The sequence below is a fragment of the Apus apus genome, chromosome 23, assembly GCF_020740795.1.
Source record: "Apus apus isolate bApuApu2 chromosome 23, bApuApu2.pri.cur, whole genome shotgun sequence".
In the NCBI taxonomy this organism is placed as follows: domain Eukaryota; kingdom Metazoa; phylum Chordata; class Aves; order Apodiformes; family Apodidae; genus Apus; species Apus apus.
Window position 1 is genome coordinate 1,850,837 of NC_067304.1, and position 13,830 is coordinate 1,864,666.

A 13,830-nucleotide genomic window follows, 5' to 3' on the forward strand; every position below is an offset into this window, starting at 1 on the left:
CTCTGTCACTCTCACAGTAAAAAATTTTTTTCTGATATTCACCTTAAACCTCCTGTGCTCCAATTTGTATCCATTACTCCTTGTCCTATCACTGGTCACCACTGAAAAAAGCTGAACTCCATCTTCTTGACACTCACCCTTTACGTATCTGTAACCATGGATGAGGTCACCCCTCAGTCTCCTCTGCTCCAAGCTCAAGAGCCCCAGCTCCCTCAGCCTTTCCTCACCAGGGAGATGTTCCACTCCCTCCATCATCTCTGTGGCTCTGCCCTGGACTCTTTCCAGCAGCTCCCTGTCCTTCCTGAACTGAGGGGCCCAGAACTGGACACAACATTCCAGATGTGGCCTCACCAAGGCAGAACAGAGGGGGAGGAGAACCTCCCTTGACCTACTAACCACCCCCTTTCTAACTCACCCCAGGATCCATTGGCCTTCTTGGCCACCAGGGCACATGGCTGCTCATGGTCATCCTCCTGTCCACCAGGACCCCCAGGTCCCTTTCTCCTACCCTGCTCTCCAGCAGCTCATCCCTCAACCTGTACTGGTCCATGGGGTTGTTCTTCCCCAGATGCAAGACTCTGCACTTGCCCTGGTGGAACTTCATGAGGTTTCTCCCCACCCAACTCTCCAGCCTGTCCAGGTCTCCCTGAATGGCAGCACAACCCCCTGGTGTGCCAGCCACTCCTCCCAGCTTGGTGTCATCAGCAAACTTGCTGAGGGTACATTCTGTCCCCTCAACCCAGTTCCCAACCACTTCATCTGACGAATTCCAAACTGGTGCCCAGAACTGGTTGGGGTTGTTTTGGTTTTTAACCACCAAGGGATGAGACTTGCAGCCTGTTTTGGGGGGGATTTATTTGATTGCTGTTCAGAGCCAAAGGCTTTAATTCTTCCCTTCTTCCAGCTTCTGGAAATCACAAAAATTGACATAAAATGTTCTTCCCCCCCCCCCTCCTTTTTCTCCCATCATGGGTGGAAGAGGCCAGGTCAGGAGGGGAGGGTGTCCCTGGGGGTGCTGGGGATGCCTGAGGGTCCCCAAGGTGCTTGAGCCCCACCCTGAGGCAGCAACAAGAAGCCCTGCAGCAAGTTCTCCACGTCCTCATCCTAGAAAAATTCACCTGAAATGGTTTTTTTTTCTTGGGAAATTGGCTTTTCCTGCTTTGGGCAGGGAAGAGGGGACCTGAAACTTCTGACTGGGGTGGCATCTCTCCTGCTTCTCTTGTTCCTGGTGGAAGGAAAAGGTTTAAAGCAGCATCCCTGGAATGCTGGTGGTTTCCCCCCCACAGGAAGGATGAAAGGAAATGTGCAAATACAGGGTTTTCCCTGGAAAAATCAGCCCTTGCTCTCCAGCCTGGGGCAGGGTTGGATGAGCCACCACAAAGGCACTTGGATGTGGGTTCATCCCCCTGGCCTGGGCTTCTGAGACTCATAGAATCAATACATGGTTTGGGTGGGAAGGACCTTCAAGATCATCCAGATCCAACCCCTGCACGGGCAGGGACACCTCCCACCAGCCCAGGCTGCTCCAAGCCCCATCCAACCTGCTCTTCAACACTGCCAGGGATGGGGCAGCCACAGCTTCCCTGGGCAACCTGGGCCAGGCTCTCCCCACCCTCACACCAAAGAATTTCCTCCTCATCTCCAACCTCAAGCTCCCTCTTCCACTTTTCATCCATCCCCCTCATCCCATCCCTCCCTGCCCTTGTCCCAAGTCCCTCCCCAGCTTTCCTGGAGCCCCTTCAGGCACTGGAAGCTGCTCTAAGGTCTCCCTGGAGCCTTCTCTTCTCCAGGCTGAACACCCCAACTCTCCCAGCCTGGCTCCAGGGCAGAGCTGCTCCAGCCCTCCCATCATCTCTGTGGCTCCTCTGGACTCTCTCCAGGAGCTCCATGTCCTTCTTGTGTTGGAGGCTCCAGAACTGGCCCCAGCTCTCCCAGAGGGGTCTCAAAAGGGTTGAGTAAAGGGGGAGGATCCCCTCCCTGTCCTGCTGGCCACGCTGCTGGTGACACAGCCCAGGACACGGGTGGCTTTCTGAGAGCCTTTTAATGAGGAGTCAGTGCTAATTGGGGGTAGGAGGGTGCTTGTGGTGCTTTGCAGCTGAAGGGCAATGCCTGACTCTGGCTCCCAGCACGGCTGGGGGAGCTGAGAAACCTGGATTTGCTCCCAAGTCCTGGGCAGGTCCTGAGCAGCCAAGCTCGTGCCTCAGTTTCCCCCACGCGGATGGTCCTTCTGAGGAGAGGATGGGAGAAAAACTTGGGGAGAAAAACCAAACCAACCAGAAGATGTTTGTGTCTTCTGCAAAAAAAAAAAAAAAAGGCAGCTCTGGGAGTCAGCTGAGGACATCCCTGGCTAATTGGAGAGAGAAGAGCAGGGGTTTATTTGCCTATTAAGGTCCCAGGGACACTGGGCTGACCCAGCAGTGGGGCTGGCAGGGCAGCCCCACACCCCCCAGCTCCAGGGATGGACCTTTTGCTGGACCTCGTTTTGGTTCCCCCCCGCTTCAAAGAGGTGACCCAAGTGGGAAGAGAAGGCCCCACTCCAGGTGGTGGCTGCCAAGGTGGCCCCAGATTGTCCCCGGGCTCCTTCCCTGTGTCCGTGCTGCGTGTGGAGCTTGGCATGGGGGGGGACCCCACCCTGTTCTCTTCCTTTTACACCTGGAAAAGTGCATCTTGGGGGAGGCAAAACAACCCCCCCAAGGCCCACACCTCTGGATGCTCCTTCTCCTTCATCCCTGGGGACCAGGGACATCCCCCCGTGGCACCAGGAGGGTTGAGGCTCCAGCATTTCCTCCCCTCATTCCTTTTGGATACATCTATTATTATTTTTTTTTAGCTGATTCATGAAATTCCTGCTCTGGCACCACCGTGTTGCTTTAAGCTGTTTATGGGAGTTCAGGAGGAAGGGGGAGAGCACGGGGGGGGGGGGGGGGGGGGGTTGGTATTTTTAGCTCACCAGGGAAGAGGAGCAGGATTAAAATGCAGCCGGTGTCACAGACGCTGGGGCTTGAATCAGTATTCCTGCCCAAACCTCTCCCTGCCAGGCTCTTCCATGGAGTGTCTGGAAAACCCAAGTTTCCATGGAGACCCAGCTCCAGGGCAACCCGTTTCCCTTGCAAAACAAAACAGAAAAAAAAAAGGAAAAACAAGCCCCCCCAAACCTCCACCCCCAAATCTAAGCAGCAGGTAAAGGGCGGGAGGGTTTGGCCAAGCTCTGGCTCCAGAAGGAGGAGGTGGTTATCAGTCCTGGGGGGGGGGGAGGGTGGGCATCAGGTTGGGAAAGGCCATTTAGAAGCACAGAATCATCAAGGTTGGAAAGGACCTCAAAGATCATCCAGTTCCAACCCCCCTGCCACCAGCAGGGAACCACCAGCCCAGGTTGCACAAAACCTCCTCCAACCTGGCCTTGAAAACCTCCAGGGCTGGGGCATCAACCACCTCCCTGGGCAACCCATCCCAGTTCCTCAGCACCCTCAGAGTGAAGAGTTTCTTCCTAATATCTCACCTCAATCTCCCCTCTCTCCGTTTAAAACCATCACCCCTTGTCCTATCACTGTCTTCTCTGGTGAAAAGCCCCTCCCCAGCTTTCCTGGAGCCCCTTCAGGCACTGGAAGGTGCTCTAAGGTCTCCCTGGAGCCTTCTCTTCTCCAGGCTGAACACCCCAACTCTCCCAGCCTGGCTCCAGAGCAGAGCTGCTCCAGCCCTTGGATCATTTTGGTGGCCTCCTCTGGACCATCTCCAACAGCTCCATGTCTTTCTTGTGCTGAGGGAACCAGAACTGGCCCCAGTTCTCCAGGTGGGGTCTGACCAGAGCAGAGGGGCAGGATCCCCTCCTGGCCCTGCTGCCCACACTTCTCTTGGTGCAGCTCAGGACACAATTGCCCCTCTGGGCTCCAGGACTCACTGGTGGCTCATGTTGAGCTTCTCATCTCCTCCCACCCCAAGTCCTTCTCCTCAGGGCTGCTCTCCAGCCACTCTCCCCCCAGCCTGGATCTGTGCCTGGGGTTGCACTGACCCAGGGGCAGGACCCTGCCCTTGGCCTTGTTGAACCTCCTGAGGTTGGCACTGGCCACCTCTCCAGCCTGTCCAGGTCCCTCTGGATGGATCCCTTCCCTCTTGGGTGTCAACCACACCACACAGCTTGGGATCATCAGCAAACCTGCTGAGGAGACACTCAGTCCCACTGTGTGTCTCCAACAAAGATGTTGAGCAGCACTGGTCCCAACACTGACCCCTGAGGGCCACCACTCGTGGTTGGCTGGGTTGCTTGTTCCATCCCATAATCTTCTGGTGGGTTTTTTGGAGGGGTTGGATGTGCTTTCTGGCTGGAGGGTTTGCTCAGTTGGTGCTGGGAGGTCTTGGTGTCTGGCTGTGGGGAAGGGCAGTGAGGTGGTGGTGCCAAGGAGAAGATGGGTTGGGGTTTGCTCTCCTGAAATGGTGGAACCAGGAATTTGCCCACCCCTTGCCCCTCATCTCCAGGAGTGATGTGAGTGAAACCAGCAGATCATCTTGGGACTGTGTCCTCTTCTGCCTTGAGGCACCTGAGGGGGCTTTGCCTGGGGGGGCTTGTCTCCAGCCCACAGTGTGGGAGCAGAAACTATCCAAGGACATGAGGATGAGGAAGATGGAGGACATGAGGATGAAGGTGATTCCTTAGGATCACACTTCAGGCTCCTCCTGCCTTGCTTTGCAAGTCAAGGGAACACCCACCATGGCTGAGCAGCTTTGTCAAGCTGTGGTGGCACCTTCCAGGGTTGGTGCCCCCTTTGAATGTGTCCCCCTTGTCCCTGCCAGCTCCTCCTGGCCCATCTCCACGGGTCCCCCCCACGCACCAGCCTCTGCTTTGCATTTTGAGCAGCTTTTTGCAGCTCTTTTGTTATTTTCTGCTCGTTCACTTTTAACAAAATCCCAGCAGCTGAGACCATCTCCCTGCTCCTGGAAGGGAACTATTTAGGGACATGACCAGTGGGGTTTGGGAAACTTACCAGAAGAAAGGGAGAGCTGGGGTTCCTTCCAAGCCCATCTTGGCTTGATGGGACATTTTTAATGGGATGTTCTTAATGAGACATGAACAACTCAAAAAAAAAAGCCACCAACAAATCAATTTCTGGGAGGGATAATTGGGATTCAGCTGGAGCTGGAGGTTCTTTGTGCTTCCCAAGTGCTTGTCCCTCTTGGAGCAGGATGTCCCATCCCTGGAACTGGTTGAAATGTGCCCTCAGGGTGTTGGAAGGTGGTGGGAGCTGAGGAGCTTGGGCAGGGTTGGGGTTTTGGGGGAGAAATGGCCTTTTCAGAGGCTGGGGTTGAAGTGGAACGACCCCATCCAGAGCAGGACTTGGGAGGTGGTCAGGGAGAGGTGCTGGTTCTCCTCTCTGGGCTTGGTTGTGGTGGTGATGGGAGTGGGGAAATGTGTTGGTTCTGTGGCAGAATGAGGGCTCCTGGATCCCAGGAGATCCTGGGAATGATTTAGGGGTGGATGCTGAGGACCCTCCATGGTGTCCCCCATCCTCTGCTAGAACCCACCAGGTGGGGGATGTCCCAGGTCGTGGGGCTGCTGCTCAGCACCCAAACCCCCCCCATCACTTGCACCTCGTGGGTTTTGTGCTTCTAAATTGAGCCCTTTTGGGGCAGGAAGGGGATGGAGGATGAGGGGAAGGAGAAGGGGGAATGTTTCTTCTCCAGGACCATTGTCTAAGCCAAGGGAACCTGACCTGAAAGGTTTTGTTTTCAGAGCCCGACGGGGAAAGAAAGATCATTGAAAATGTTGAAGAGCCTGTTTCAAATCACTGGGGACACCCAGGCCTTGGCATGTGGTGCCACTTTCCCCCCACACCAGCCCCCTGGTCACCCCACCAAGGAGCCACTTGTTCCAAAAAGCACCTTAAGCTGAGGAGCTCTGCAAGTTGCAGCATCTTCCCATCCCGAAGCGCAGCAGGTGGGCTGGGAATTGTCTCCTTTGCACCTTCCCCTCCCTTCCCTCTGGAGCTGAACTGGTGTTACCAGAGCCAGAGAGCTTTTTTTTTGGGGGGGGGGAGATAAACCAGCTTGGATCCCTTTTCTCTCCTTCTCTCTTGTGAAAGAAACCAGCGTTGTCCTTCAGCAGCCTCACCCAGGGCAGCAGGAGGGAAGTGATGCAGGTCGGGGCTCAGCTCTGGAAGCCACAAGGTTTCTTTGGGTCAGGACCCACTTTTCTACCCCCTGATGGGGCCAAAACATTCTGGAAACGGATCAGCTGGGGGGACAGGAGGTGGATGTGGAGGCTGAGAGGGAGCCGGGGGGGTGGTGGGTGCTCTGGGCTGGCCGGGAAGGGCTCAGATCCTGGTCCGAGGATGTTGTTCCTGGGAAATCGATGCTAATCCCGTTGTCTGAGCTGCAGCTCAAGCACCTCCCCGGAGGCTGAGGGCGAGGGGTGGGGAAATGGGGCTGGTTCCCGCAGCCCCGAGGTGCTTGGGTCCTTGGTTGTTGCTGGGTGAGCCGAAAAGAGGAGCTCAAGGGGGAGTCTCAACTTCCAGAGCGAGCAAAGAGCTGCCCGTGCTGCTGAGGGAAGGTCTCCTGCCTCTCCTGGCCACGATCCATACCTGCCCTTCCCAAAACATCAGCAGGGGGATGGAAATAAAAGGGCAGTATCTTGGAAAACCCCACCACCTTTGCTTCGGGGTCCTCCCCTCACGTTTCCTTGCTGCTTTTACCCTCGGAGGGTTCCCAGCCTGCAGGACAAAACCATCCCTGCTCCCCCCGACCAGGGTGGCCAAGGAGTTCCTGAGCACATCCAGCCTGGGCAGGACCTGGTTGTGCAAGGGGCTGGATGGGCATAAAAATCCTAGACTGGTTTGGGTTGGGAGGGACCTTCGAGATCATCCAGTCCCAAATGCCACGGGCAGGGACACCTCCCACCAGCCCAGGTTGCTCCAAGCCCCATCCAACCTGCCCTTCAACACTGCCAGGGATGGGGCAGCCACAGCTTCCCTGGCCAACCTGGGCCAGGCTCTCACCCCCCTCACACCCAAGAATTCCCTCCTCATCTCCAACCTCCATCTCCCTCTTCCACTTTTCATCCATCCCCCTCATCCCATCCCTCCCTGCCCTTGTCCCAAGCCCCTCCCCAGCTTTCCTGGAGCCCCTTCAGGCACTGGAAGGTGCTCTAAGGTCTCCCTGGAGCCCTCTCTTCTCCAGGCTGGACACCCCAACAGCCCTGTTGGGTGCCTGGGCAGGGCTGCAGGAGGGAATATTTCCCCCTGGTCGCCCTTGGCTGGTGATGAGCAGCACCCTGGAGCTGGAGGGGGGGATGGACCCTGCTGTGCTCTGCCCTGGACCAGCCAGGCTGCTATTCTTGCTCAGCCACGTCTGCTTTATCTTTTTTTTTGGACTGTTTTTTTGGTCTTCATCCAGCCAAGGACCCCACCTCCCAGACAGGAGAGATGAAAATGAGCTCTTGTCCTCTGTGGAGGAGAAGATCAGGAAGAGACACGGAGGAAAAGTGAGGGAAATGAAGCAGAAATAGCTTCAGGGGTCATTTAAAAATATCCCCACGACTCCCTTAAATACATATTTAGCAAGAATTCATAGTCCATGGCTGAGGGAGCTCCAGGCACCAACTGTACAGGGTGGTTTTTGATAAAGACACGTGGGATCTGGCACAGCTTGGAGGGGAAGGAGGTTGGTGGGTGGAGATGGGGGAGATCCCACCCTGTGCCCGGGGCAGGGGGCAGCAGGGGGGCTCTGAGCCACCCTCCTGTGCCCATGAACTGTCCCCACGTCACATGTTGAGCCCTTTGGGTCTCTAGAAATGGTCCTTTTCTGTCTAAATCTACCAGCAGGCCAAGTTCAGGGCTTCTGCTGCTGAGGTAGTGCTGACAGTGCAACCCTTGGAGACCTCACGGGCTCTCACCAGCCTGTGTGGGGCACGTTTGTGGTGCCAACACCTTGTCCATCATGGATTGCTCCAGGAGGACCTCAGAGTGACCTTCCAGTGCCTGAAGGGGCTCCAGGAAAGCTGGGGAGGGGCTTGGGACAAGGGCAGGGAGGGATGGGATGAGGGGGAGGGATGAAAAGTGGAAGAGGGAGACTGAGGTGGGACATGAGGAGGGAATTCTTTGGTGTGAGGGTGGTGAGAGCCTGGCCCAGGTTGCCCAGGGAAGCTGTGGCTGCCCCATCCCTGGCAGTGTTGAAGGGCAGGTTGGATGGGGCTTGGAGCAGCCTGGGCTGGTGGGAGGTGTCCCTGCCCATGCAGGGGGTTGGGACTGGATGATCTTGAAGGTCCCTTCCCACCCAAACCATCCCATGATTCTATGTTTTCCTCCCTCAGGAGTAACCTGTGCTGGTCCCTCTGCCTGAGTGAGGACAGCCCAGCTTGGATCCTTGTCCCCATGAAGGCTGGGAGTGGATGAGGAAGTGCTGGGTTGAGCCCAGCCCTCCTGGAGAAGGGAACTGCTGATGGACCAGCTGGAGAGGTGGAAAACTGTGGCATTAAATCCATATCACAGCACCCACATGGAGACAAGAGTGGCAGGTATGGCCCCATGGGAGGAGGAGGATGAAGCCACCACGGGGCTGATGCTCAGTGGGGTGGCCAAGAGCAGCACTACACCCCTTGGCTTTGAGATCCCAAAGTGTTTTCCAGCTCTCAGACCTTCAGGAGTAAGAAGGTCTCCTCATTCCTTGGAGCATCCTGGGCTGAAGACCCCATCCCTGAGCATCCCTCCCAGCCCTGCCCAGGGAGCTGCACCATCAGCCAGAGCCCCATGAATTATTTACTGCTCCTCTTGGTTTGGAGGATCCTGTTACCTGCAGAAGGGTCTCCTTGAAGCAGCAAAGTCTTGCCCAGGGCTGTCAGCTTGGAAACCCAAGAGCTCCAGGGAATTCAACTCACACGTTCCTTCCTCCAGCCCGTTTGCTCTGATGGCAAAGTCAGGGGAGGGTTTGACTTTGAGGCCCAGACTGAAGGTTGGTGGGGTCTCCTTACAGACCTGGGGGCTTTATTGATTGTCTCCTGCCCAAATTCCCAGCCCATCCAGACTGTAACTGCTCCCCCCAAGATGGAGCTGCCAGCTTCTGATTTACTTTCATTGCCATCTTGTCCTCCTGTTAATGCCATGGAGAGGTGAGGAATGGATGGAGCTGGGAGATGCTGGGGAGGCATTTGGGGCTTGGTGGGGGCATCAGCCATCCTGGCACAGGGAAAGCACCTCTCCTATAAAGGCTGAATTGGGGTGTCCAGCCTGGAGAAGAGAAGGCTCCAGGGAGACCTTAGAGCACCTTCCAGTGCCTGAAGGGGCTCCAGGAAAGCTGGGGAGGGGCTTGGGACAAGGGCAGGGAGGGATGGGATGAGGGGGATGGATGAAAAGTGGAAGAGGGAGCTTGAGGTGGGACATGAGGAGGGAATTCTTTGGTGTGAGGGTGGTGAGAGCCTGGCCCAGGTTGCCCAGGGAAGCTGTGGCTGCCCCATCCCTGGCAGTGTTGAAGGGCAGGTTGGATGGGGCTTGGAGCAGCCTGGGCTGGTGGGAGGTGTCCCTGCCCATGCAGGGGGTGGGACTGGATGATCTTGAAGGTCCCTTCCAACCCAACCCATCCCACGATTCTATGAAAATCTACAGTGTGGGGAAACTGAGGCTCTGCTCAACTGGAGGTGGGAATTAGTGCTTGGGGAAGAGAAACCAGCCTGGGGCTGCCTGTGCATGGCTGGGGGGTTGGAGGGTGTGGGGGGAAAAAAACCCAAACCCAGAGTTTTGTGACCAGCAGCGTGACCTGGGAGCAGAGGGGTCCCTGTCACCTCCCGGGTTCCTCACCCTCAGCACAACACCCTGTTCGCTTGGGAAGGGAGGGAAGAGGTGCTGAAGAGTTGGTGTTTGCTCCTCTAGGGCTGCGGGCAACGATGCCCCGACAGGCCAGGAGAGGACGTGCTGCTGGGCACGGAGCTCCCTGCTCCCCAGAGCACCGGGAGGAGCTGCCAGGAGCGACAGGGTCCTGGGCTGAGCCACCCTGAGGACTGGAGGGGGAGCGGGGGACATTTTGGTGACAGCATCTGGCACAGCAGGAGTGACCTGCTGATCCTGAGGTGGGTGGAAGAGAGGTGAGAGGTGCCTGGGATCATCTCCTTGGTGTCCTCTCCTTGGTGTCACCTCCTTGGTGTCCTCTCCTTGGTGTCCTCTCCTTGGTGTCCTCTCCTTGGTGTCCTCTCCTTGGTGTCACCTCCTTGGCATCCTCTCCTTGCTGTCACCTCCTTGGTGTGCTCTCCTTGGTGTCCTCTCCTTGCTGTCACCTCCTTGGCATCCTCTCCTTGCTGTCACCTCCTTGGTGTGCTCTCCTTGGTGTCCTCTCCTTGCTGTCACCTCCTTGGTGTGCTCTCCTCGGTGTCACCTCCTCAGTGTCACCTCCTCGGTGTCCTCTCCTCGGTGTCCTCTCCTCGGTGTCCTCTCCTTGCTGTCACCTCCTTGGTGTGCTCTCCTTGGTGTCCTCTCCTTGGTCTCCTCTCCTCAGTGTCACCTCCTTGGTGGCACCTCCTTGGTGTCCTCCCCATGAAGGTGCTGTGCTCCTTGCAGGTTCCTGCCCAGCTCCTGCAAATGGTTGAGACTCAGGTTTCACTGCAGGTCTTGTCCTGCTTTCCTTCCTGCTGGGACACAGGGAAAGGGAGCAGAGCTTGGCTGCTGGGACACTGGTTTCTCACAGCATCCCTTGGCACCCCCAGGCAAGTGCCACTCGCCCTGCAAACATGTCACACTCGAGGAGGTGACATTATAGCTCAGAGCAGGGACTGGGGAGGGATCTCCCTTCAATCTCCTCAACCAAGGAAAATCCTCCTTGGTGTCCAAGAGCCCTGGCAGAGGCCAAGTCACACCTCAGGGGGTTTGGGTCATTGAGGGGCCCCGTGGTGACAAGATGTCCCCCTCCTCAGGAGCTGCCACCTGTTTGCAGTCTGCCCAGCCAGACCCAGCTGGTGCGAGGCTGCTGCTCAGCATGTCCCATGTCACCATGCAGTGACAGGGCAGGGCTGGAGGGGTGGCAGTGTCACTGCAGTGACAGGGCAGGGCTGGAGGGGTGGCAGTGTCACTGTGCAGTGACAGGGCAGGGCTGGAGGGGTGGCAGTGTCACTGTGCAGTGACAGGGCAGGGCTGGAGGGGTGGCAGTGTCACTGTGCAGTGACAGGGCAGGGCTGGAGGGGTGGCAGTGTCACTGCAGTGACAGGGCAGGGGCTGGAGGGGTGGCAGTGTCACTGTGCAGTGACAAGGCAGGGCTGGAGGGGTGGCAGTGTCACTGTGCAGTGACATGGCAGGGGCTGGAGGGGTGGCAGTGTCACTGCAGTGACAGGGCAGGGCTGGAGGGGTGGCAGTGTCACTGTGCAGTGACAGGGCAGGGCTGGAGGGGTGGCAGTGTCACTGTGCAGTGACAAGACAGGGCTGGAGGGGTGGCAGTGTCACTGTGCAGTGACAGGGCAGGGCTGGAGGGGTGGCAGTGTCACCATGCAGTGACAGGGCAGGGCTGGAGGGGTGGCAGTGTCACTGTGCAGTGACAAGGCAGGGGCTAGAGGGGTGGCAGTGTCACTGCAGTGACAAGGCAGGGCTGGAGGGGTGGCAGTGTCACTGTGCAGGGGTGACATGTCACCGTGGTGTCATGGCAGTGGCTGGAAGGAGGCTCCAGTGTTGGCCTCTCTCCTCTCTGCACAGATGGGTTGAGTCCTCCTGGGCCCTGCTGCTCCTCCCCGGGGGGCACAGCTCTGCTCTCCTCCCTGGACAGGCCCCTGAATGGAGCAGGATGGAAAATCACAGAATCCTAGAACCATTCAGGTAGGAAAAGCCCCTTGGGACCACCCAGTCCAACCATCATCCCTGCTCTACCAAGTTCTCCCCTAAACCAGCTCCACCACCACCACATCCAAACCACCCTTCAACACACCCAGGGATGGTGACTCCACCACCTCCCTGGGCAGCCTGTTCCAGGGTCTGACCACTCTTGCTGTGACCTTTTTTTTTTCCCCAAATGTCCTAAAATTTGGCTTCTTGGAGCACAGGGAGTGGTTGGAAGGCAAAGGCAGCAGCTTGCAGGGGGCAGATGGACCAGAGACAGTCAGGAGCCAAACCACCTGAAGCCCAGGGATGTGAGCAGCTTCCCAGGGAGCTGCTTGGCTTCCTTGGGCTGCATCCTGGCTGGAGAAACCATGATGCCCTGTCAGGAGGGACCAAGGTTGGGCACCCAAAACCAGGTGCCTCCATAGGGACATGGCTGTGCTGAGCAGGGAGACCCAGACTGGAGGAGGCCAAGATCATGGGAGAGTCCCTGGTGCTCCAATCTTTGGAGCTCCAGCTTCATGTCCATGCACAAGCCACCCTCGGGACACAGGGCAGGATGTGGCCCTGCAATGTGATCCTGTGTCCCCCCCCCCCCATCCTGCTTTCATCCTCTCTGTACTTTGGGGGTTTATTTTCCCCTCTCCATTCACCTCTGAATATTAGGTGGAAAGCAGACAATTACTGTGCTAATGGCTCCATAAATTCCTTCATTACTTATTAAACTTTGCACATCCCCTGCACAGAGGAGGAGAAAAAAAAAAAATAGAGATGAAATGGAGAAGAAAAGGGAGAGGAGAGAGGAAAGAGGGGGGGGTTAGGAAGGGCTGTGTCAGGGCAGAGATGGTTCCTGTGGTTGGTTCCCCGGGCAGGGCTGGAGCTTGGGAATTCACGGGCTGTCGCTGCCCTCTGCAGGCAGTGGGGACAGGCAGGGGCTGCCTGGGGGGCTGGGGTCCCTCGGGGGGTGGTCTCAGGAGGCTGGGGAGCAGCTGAGTGCTGGGGGCTGGTTGTTGTGAAGCTGCTCCAAGAGGCTTCAACAGGGCGTAGGGAGCGTCCTGCTTGAGATGCCCAAAGCCCTCGGGGATGGTGCTGAGCTCCAGCAGGGTGAAGGGAGCCTGGTTTGGGGCAGTGGTGAATGCCAGGAGGCTCCCAGGGCAGAGGAAGGAATCTTGGATTTGTCCCCATCCCTGCTGAGCCCCAGATATCCCTTTGCCAGCTGCAGGAAGGAACCTGCTCTCCCAGCTTTCCTTGAGGTGCCTCCACGTTTGGTTGCCAAACCTCAAGCAGGGTCCCAGAGGGTGGTGGTTGTTCTCCAGGTTATTGGTTTTTCTTTCTGTTTGGTTTCTTGTTTTGTTTTGGTTTTTTTTTTAGCACAGGCGAGGTCTGGGCTGCTGCAGAGATCCTGGTGAGGGTGGTAGTGATGGCTGGGAAGCAGCTTTCCCTCCTCTCCAGGGTAGAGTTGCAGGGCTGCTCACTTCAGAGCCGGCAGCTCCTGCCCCAGGAGGGCTCTTGTGGCCTGGCCTAAGTGAAGCTAATGGACCTCGACATCTGTCGTGGCCAGCTGGGACACCAGAGCATCTCCAGGAAGAGAAAAAAAACCAGCTTGGCTGGATGCAAAACTGCAAACAAGCCAGTGCCTCCCCAGCTGAGATGCTTTATGGGGCCTCTGGCTGTGCCAGGAGCTGCAGGAACTCACAGAGTCCTCAGGGTTGGAAGGGATCTCTGGAGATCACCCAGGCCAACTGGCATCACCTGGAGCACATCCCATAGGATGCATCCAGGTTTTAGTACCTCCAGAGAAGGGGACTCCACAGCCTCCCTGGGCAGCCTGTCCCAGGGCTCTGCCACCCTCACAGTCAAGAAGTTTTCCCTCCTATTTCAGTGGCACTTCCCATGTTCCAGTTTGTGCCCGTTGCCCCTCGTCCTGTCACTGGGCACTACTGAGCAGAGTCTGGCTCCATCCTCCTGCACCCACCCTGAGATACCTACAGGCATTAATAAGGTCTCCCCTCCAGGCTGAACAGTCTCAGCTCTCCCAGCCTTTCCTCATCAGGGA